Genomic DNA, 8,559 nt, shown 5'->3' on the forward strand with positions numbered 1-8,559 from the left:
ACCTCCATACATTTTTTTCCCCCTCAAGCCTTTTTCAAAAACTAGTTGCGTCTTCTCTCCCCACCTCTTTGAACTTTGCTTGGGTTGGTTCTTGGTTATCTTCCAGTTGTGGTTTTAGTAGTTGGGTGCATTATAATTTAATGACTCAAATACTGTGAGGACAGTTGGGAAGGAAAGATGGTGCTTGCAGCATGAATGACCCTGCTAAAAGCACATGAAGAAGTATGAGGCCCTTGTTGGAGAAAGGAAATAGTGACCTGTTCTTTGCTCCTTCTGCCCTCAGGGGAAGAGAAAATCGCAGCATAGCATTTCTGGGATCCCTCTTTTGAGAAAACTGCTCCTGGTCACTGTAACACTACAACATGTGGGTGTCTTGTATACATGGACTGCTTCCTTATTGACTTCAGAGTTTGCAAATGTAGGGCAGTGATGCTAATCGCAGCATTCACAGATTACTGTTTTGTTTTTAATTAAAACTTCTTACAACGATCCTAGTGGCCAGTTTCCCTTGGAATTGTAAGGAGTGAATCCGTATCCAAATTCAAGTAGTTTCTTGCACAATTTGTATCCAGTTGAAAATAGACTTTGCTGCACTTTTGATGACAGTAATTGAAGAGGGAGGCTGCTGCACCCACTTGGCTTTTTTTTTAAAAAAAAAAAAATTAATTGTGGCACTGAGCTTTGGTCCATAAATCAAACTCCCTGTACCCACAAAACACAATGCAAGATTGTAACATGAAAACAAACCAACCCATGGCTGGTGTCTAAGCAGGCATCTTAAACACAGTGCACAGGGGGCCCCAGCCAAGCAGGGAAGATTCTTGAGCCTGTGGACTTGTAGAATAGGGAGGACTATATTCCCCCTTGCCAACTAAGGACTGGAGCTTGCAGGAGTACTTTTCCTGATGTTGCTGGTTTTATAGCAAGATTGTAGATACTGTACATGTTCCCTAAGAAGGTTTCCATGTGCACCGGCATGTTATGACATATGCGCTCTTCCTGTGGACTGTTTCAGAAGTGTTGAGTTCAGAGATTTCTAAAACCTCCTGTCTGTAAGTAGGTTGTCGAGCACTAAGCTTGCAAAGCATTCCAAACAGGTGATTTCCTGGCAAGCAGGCAGGGTTTGCGCAGTCTCCAAGGTTGGCTGAACGGTGGCATCAGTGGTGGTGAAATCCTTGCTCCCCTTCTCACAATTCTTACTGCGCGTTTGCCAAAAACAAAAAAGGCCTTAATTATATACCCTTAGCCCCTTCACCCGGTGTGAAAAAGCAAGCTGCTGCTGCAGTAATGTGGACCATTTCACACAAATAATAGACTCTAATGGTAATTCTGCTCCAATTCTATACCACTTCGGGATTCATGTGGGGGGTCACAGATTAATAACTTTCAAAACAGACAAAACTAGCATTTTGGAGAAATGGGTTCATGCTGTCCTTTCTGGCATGCCATTTTCCTTCTCCTTTTATATGGAAGAGTGTGCAGAGCTCCCCTTCCCCGTGATCCCAGTGGTACAGTCCTGGAGATGCTTTTTCAACTTGGTTTTGCAGAGTACAGTGGTACCGCTAGTTACGGACTTAATTCATTCCGGAGGTCCATTCTTAACCTGAAGCTGTTCTTAACTAGAGGTGCTTTCGCTGATGGGGCCTCTTGCTGCCGCTGTGCCGCCGGCACACGATTTCCGTTTTCATCCTGGGGCAAAGTTCTCAACTCGAGGTAACTCTTCCATATTAGCGGAGCTTGTAACCTGAAGCGTTTGTAACTCGAGGTACCACTGTAGTATAAAGTGGCCCTTAGGAGTAGTCGGACTGACCAAATAGACCCCTTATGGCTCCACCTGGGAGCACAGAGGCCCAGAGCAGCTAGCAGCCGCCTCTTTCTACAAGGCACAGCGATGGTTTTTGAAAGCTGGGCTTCAGAAATGTCCACGGAGACTTAAGCATCGAGCATTCTCAGAAACGACCACTTTCTGCCACCCATTCACAATTCAGTTCTGTACGCAACGGACTCTGCACAGCTCGTTTTTAAGTAATACTCGTGGGATGAAACGGTGGCCTTTTCCATATTCCAGAAGGAATGCCTAATTTCTCTGCAGTTGCCTAAGGAAAACGGACCCATGTGTGTGTTGTGCAAGAGTCAGGCTTCCAGGGTGGGAGGGAAGGGTTGCGGGGAAAGATGTTTAAGGATTCTACTCAACTCGAGCACTCTGTTAGTTGGATTAATAGTTGAAGTCACTGAGGAGAGAAATGGATGAAATTGAAAATATGCTGATCACACGCAAACCCACACTACTAGTGTTGTTAATTGTTGTTTTTGTTTTTTTATTGTTGTAATATATTTGGGGTTTTTTTCTAATTTAAATTTTCACTATTGCCTGACTGTGAACTGCAAACAGTGTTAACTTGATGTAAATAGGGGCCTTTGGAGGAGGTGCCTCTGCCTGTCGTTCCACAAAGATTTTTGCCAATTTGCATTTTGTTTTGAATAAAAGTTGCAATATTTTATTGGCAAATAAAGGTTGACACATGATTATTATTTTTGAAGTGTGTGGCTTTTAAGAGAATAAAGATGGAGAATGTGATGAAGACCCCAGTCACAGACACGTAAGTTTGGAAGGGGGGCTTTCTTGGCAACAACATTGCTTAAATCTGCTTGTAGAGGTCAGAGTAGATGTCAAATTGAAAAGCAGGTTGACATTGTATAACCAAGTTATCCTATATTAAAGACTGAGGAAACCGTGTTGTTGTTGGCTAAGCTGCTCCTAGTGTAGGCATCTCCAACCTTCGGCCCCACAATTCCCATCATCCCTGACCACTGGTCCTGTTAGCTAGGGATCATGGGAGTTGTAGGCCAAAACATCTGGAGGGCCGCAGGTTAGGGGTGTCTGTCCTAGTGTCTTGGCAGCATCAGGGTGGGCAGTGTGGCACAGCTGCGGAGGAGGTGGTAGGGCTCACAACTCTCATCATGGAGATGGATGAAACAAGAAAGCAGGTTGAGGGGATCCCCCCAACCCGATCCTCACTAGCAGCCTGTCCCAATCCCAGCAGAGGCCCCCCCACATCCTGTTGGAACCCTCCCCTGGGTGATCTGCAGACACTCCTGTCTGCATTATCCTGACGCAGCCAGCCCATGACACTTACGTTGGTGTGGTAAGAATCGGGAAATTCCTTTAAAATAGTACAGAGATGGTACTTGTCTCCATGGGTCTTGAGAATGGTGTGCAGCTCAGTAAGCCTCCAAAGTCTGAGTGGCTGTGCAGAGAGGTATATTCTTCCACGTGTGATAGAGGTGCCTAGCCAAACAGAACTTGAAGACTAAAAGGTAAAGGTACCCCTGACCATTATGTCCAGACGTGGCTGACTCGGGTTGTGCCACTCATCTCGCTTTATTGGCCGAGGGAGCCAGCATACAGCTTCCGGGTCACGTGGCCAGCATGAATAAGCCGCTTCTGGCGAAACCAGAGCAGCGCACGGAAACTCCATTTACCTTCCCACCAGAGCAGTACCTATTTATCTACTTGCACTTTGTGGTGCTTTCGAACTGCTAGGTTGGCAGGAGCAGGGACCAAGCAACAGGAGCTCACCCCGTCGTGAGGATTCGAACCGCCAACCTTCTGATTGGCAAGTTCTAGACTCTGTGGTTTAACCCACAGCGCCACCCGCGTCCTTGACTTGAAGACTACTACTAACCAAAAAGAAACCAGCACAATGGCAGGTGTGACTGTTGTTCTCTTTTGTTTGTCACAGAAAATCCTCTGCGCAAAGAATCACTAATGTTTTGAGTAGTGACAGCACCTCATAGGTTCTACAAATAATATGCCAAGTCCACAACTGACCATTGATATTTTCAGATATGGAATCTATATCCATTTTTTAGAAAAAAGACAAAGTAACTAAGGACATAACATTAGAGACACATAAATATGCTCTTTCATAATATGACATTGCTTTATTTCATATGTTGTAACCCCCTCCAAAAAAAACCTAAGCAACCAAATGGCCAACTGGCAAAGGACACATCAAGATGCAGAATAGAGGTAGGGATTGAATATCCATATGACTGGCCATTGGGCTTCTATTCACGCTGTATGGTGACCACAAATATTGTTCTCTGTCTATATTTTAGTGTTATCTAGAAAAACAATACTGTACAAGCAAGTTCTTAAAACAGCAGTATGGGGCCCTGATCCAGTTCAGGCCCGCCAAAGGAGTAAGCACTTTTCTTTCCCCACCATAGCACTGCTGTTTGCACTGATTTAAAAATCAAAACAAAAAACAAGTGGGGAGTTCGAAGCACGAGATTTAAAAAAGTGTCACCATATCTAGCCAGTCCTCAAGCTGTCGAAATAAATGTGCGATGTCAATATCTTTTATGGGCCACCTGAGTCTGCAAATTATGTCACCTGCTGTTGATTAGGGCTGCTCTTCCTTAAAGACTTTTTGTTTGTTCATCCTCTCCAAAATCCTGTGCTTTATTTTTTTCCAGAGGGGAGCTTTTCTCAAAAAGCAATGCTAGTATTTATCTTATCTATCATGCTGTTCCTTAAGGGAGTTCAAGACAGCATAAAGAGCATCCCGTGTTACCCTTGCAAAGTGCGGTAAGTAAACCTGAGGCCTCCCTGTGAGTTTCCTGACTGGAAATCCCAGTTTCCATGACCCAGGTCTGGCCAAATCATCACACTGGAAGACCTCTGCCCAGCATTGGCACATGGGACATTGGAACACAAACTCTGCATCAGTCTCAAACGTTTCCGCTTTGCCAAGTCACCCTTCTCTGAACAGTATGGAAGTTGTGTGCTTATTTTTCATTTGAGGTTTTCAACCATGAAACTGTGCCAAAGGTCCATAAGTCCAGTGGTCACACTTCTGTGTGTAGTATTGCAAATCCTCTTCACAAGGATGACAACGTTGGAAGGTATCTTTGACCCTATAGACCAGAGTGTGGTCACTCTGCCGGTTGTGTCATATTCTTCTCTTGCCTTGGTTGCACGTGCTTTTTGATCTTTTGGCAAGCAAACCTAGACAGCAAACATAACCTTACTGTTCTCTGTGTGCAGCAGTCTTCAAGCAAATAGTGCTGCTGTAGTTTACCTGGAGGACATTCTTTCCACAGCTGGGGGAGGCAGGACAGCGGGAGGCAGGCAGAGACAACAATCCACTCGCCTGCCCTTCCAGTCCCCCAAGCTCCAGAAAGGGGCCAAGGCGGCCAGCTCAGCATGACTACAACAGGGGGGTGTCTTAGGGCCCAGTGGCTCCTCTCCTTTGCCCATCTCTGGTCCCACATAACAACAGAGAGGTGAGTGATAGAGACGGTATCCAAATGCCATACAATTTGACCTCAGGATCGGTTTGTCCCAACCTCTCATTCCAGAAATCCAGTAAAACATCAGGCTTACTGATGGACCACTCAACACTTGTTGGACATCAGAGCCCTAGGTTCTGCTCCTCTTCTGGGAGATCTGGAATATCTTTAATCGCATCCTTGGTGCCAAACACCATGGAGACATTTGCACAATTCTAGACTTCAAATAACTAAACAAATGGGTTAAAAAAAAAACCTGTTCAAAATTGAAACAATATGGTCAACCATAGAGGCATTAAAAGAGGGTGACTGGATGGTATGTAGACCTCTCTGAGGCTTGTCTCCACATTGCCACCAGAATAATTACCTAAGGTTTGTCTACTACAGAACCTTCCCCTCCGGGATGTGGTGATGGAAAGGTTCATATCATGACGAGAGCGTGGAAAAGACCTGCTCTGCAGGTATCCTGAGGATCTGATGTTTCTGGCTCATCTACAAGGCCTTTTGGTGAGCGCCCACAACCTAGTGCCATGCGCAAGACTTCACTCCAGGTTGCTGCAGCAAGTGCTCCCCTTTCAGAACTAGATCATCCAGAAAGAACAGATACTACTCTCTATGCCTCCTACGTTGAAGGAGGTGCTACACTGCTAACTGCACCCCCATCATTTTTCAGGAGTAAGTCTTCAGGAGCCACGGAGGCTGGTTCTTATGACAGATGCCAGTCATTACCTGAGGAGCACACCTGGAGGAGTCAGTGATTCAGGGCCTCTGTTCGGATGTTCTAGGATCAGCACCTGCTGGCGTGGACCTACAAAACTGCTGCCCATGCCTATGTCAACAAGGAGGCCAGGACCTGGTCAAAAAAGCAGAATTGAGAGGCAGAAAAACCATTCATGTGGGCAGAAAAGCATCTAGCGTCTTTGAGAGCAGAGTATTTGGCCAGAGTCAACAATGTGGTAGCAGACTGGCTCTGCCACTCAGTGGTGCCAGAGGTGCAGAAGCAATTGAACCCACAGGTTTTCTGCCAAACTGTGGAGCTTCGGTACATGTCAATGCTAGATCTGTTTGCCACATCTCGGAGTCTATGTTGTCCCATTGCAAGCTCTGTAGGAGCCATGTGCCAAAGTCACCATGGCTGAAATGGGTAAGCCCAAAGCCAAGCGGCAGTTCCTACGACAAATAATTTTAGAACGAATTTGAGTTAACAGAAATGAAGACCCGGGAATTATTTTCACAATTCAAATAATTTAATGGTGTTTATAATAATTCATAATTAGAAACTAGTAGTAGTGTGGGTTTTTTCACCTTTTACTTCCATAGAAGGGATAAACATGGATTTGTTGCTTTTACAATGATAAGTTGTCTGAACATGTTAATTCTGCCCCCTCCCCACGTTTTCCACAAGTGCCTCCTGTAGCGGAATGCCTGACCACCTCTTCATCTTGGGGGCTATCTCAGTGCGCTTTCCAGCTATTGTACTTTGAGGCTTTTAAAGCTTCTCTGTCGTCATTGCTGCCCCCCACCCCTGCTGTGGCTCTCGCACTTTGTCTGTGCTCAGGAAAGCAGTTGGATTTTCCAGCCCTATGAGAGACAGGTTCAAAGGAAGTAAAATGCATATTTCTGTTCTAATAAGCTAGAACCATGATGTGCTGGTAAAGCAAAGAAACAAACTAATGACAAGCTATTTTCCCTGCCAAGAGAGAGAGAAGAACCAGAGTGATGGAAGAGGACTTGGACGATTGTTTTCATCTTGTAGCAACCAGAGCTTGGGCAGGAGTGTGTTTTTCTGTTCATTTCCGTTTTTGGTTTTTTTAATAAATATTTATTAAAGTTTTCACAATATTACATAATGAAAAAGAAAAAATACAAAATAAAAAACAGTTAAAAACAATTCCATCTTTTTGTCACTTATCTTTCATTTGCTTGTTTCCCGGACCTCCTCATACCTCCCTTTTTTGTATTCCAGTTCAATTTATTAGTTCAGCAATTCCTTTCCCTCCTTATTTTATCCTGATCTTTAATCTTAATATATTATAACATTAAATTTTTACCTGTTAAAAATCCAATTTTTCCATATTCTTTTATACCATTACAGCTAGAAACCACTTAACTTCAATCCAACATCATTCTAACATTCATTAATTTTGCAATATTTCTGTAAATAGTCTTTAAATTTCTTCCAATCTTCTTCCACCGACTCTTCTCCCTGGTCTCGGATTCTGCCAGTCATTTCAGCCAATTCCATGTAGTCCATCACCTTCATCTGCCATTCTTCCAGGGTGGGTAGTTCTTGTGTCTTCCAATACTTTGCAATAAGTATTCTTGCTGCTGTTGTGGCATACATAAAGAAAGTTCTGTCCTTCTTTAACACCAATTGGCCGACTATGCCCAGGAGAAAGGCCTCTGGTTTCTTCAAGAAGGTATATTTAAATACCTTTTTCAATTCATTATGTATCATCCCCCAGAAAGCCTTAATCCTTGGGCACGTCCACCAAAGGTGAAAGAATGTACCTTCAGTTTCTTTACATTTCCAACATTTATTATCGGGCAAATGGTAGATTTTTGCAAGCTTGACTGGAGTCATGTACCACCTGTATATCATTTTCATAATATTCTCTCTTAAGGCATTACATGCCATAAACTTCATACCTGTGGTCCATAACTGTTCCCAGTCAGCAAACATAATGTTATGTCCAACATCTTGTGCCCATTTAATCATAGCAGATTTCACCGTTTCATCCTGAGTATTCCATTTCAACAGCAAGTTATACATCTTTGACAAATTCTTAGTTTTAGGTTCTAACAGTTCTGTTTCTAATTTTGATTTTTCCACCTGGAAGCCGATTTTCTTGTCCAATTTATATGCCTCCATTATCTGATAATAATGAAGCCAATCACGCACTTTGTTTTTTAGTTTTTCAAAACTCTGCAATTTCAATCTATCTCCATCTTGTTCCAATATTTCCCAATATTTCGGCCATTTGACCTCCATATTGAGCTTTTTCAGGGCTTTCGCTTCGATCGGTGACAGCCACCTTGGGGTTTTATTTTCCAATAAGTCCTTGTTTCTGTTCATTTCCCAAGTATGTGTGAAGTGCTGACCCAATGAGCAAGCTTGTATGCCTGGGCTTTCCATAGCCATGTCTCAACTTTGTGGTGAGCCCTCTCTGGGTCTCACTCAACCTTGCAGCATTAAGACAGCAATCTTAGAGCACTGCAGTGATTCTACAGCTCTGCTTCGCCATGAGAGCAAGAGGGACT

The 8,559-nt window shown here is 43.8% G+C and overlaps 1 protein-coding gene across 6 annotated transcripts in view; it reads left to right on the forward strand.

The window, feature by feature from the left end:
- The window catches only part of ABL2 (ABL proto-oncogene 2, non-receptor tyrosine kinase), a gene marked incomplete at its 5' end in the record, with an annotated part of 82,694 nt that overhangs the window by 50,786 nt on the left and 23,349 nt on the right, over window positions 1–8,559 (forward strand). Inside the window, one exon of one of the 6 annotated variants that reach the window (XM_082229024.1) lies at window positions 2,542–2,565. The exons of the other annotated variants lie outside the window; for them this stretch is intronic. Of the gene's footprint in view, window positions 1–2,541; window positions 2,566–8,559 lie in introns of those variants that run through there. 6 annotated transcript variants of the gene reach the window in all.

This window comes from Podarcis vaucheri, assembly GCF_965113315.1.
Source record: "Podarcis vaucheri genome assembly, chromosome: 6".
NCBI lineage: Eukaryota > Metazoa > Chordata > Lepidosauria > Squamata > Lacertidae > Podarcis > Podarcis vaucheri.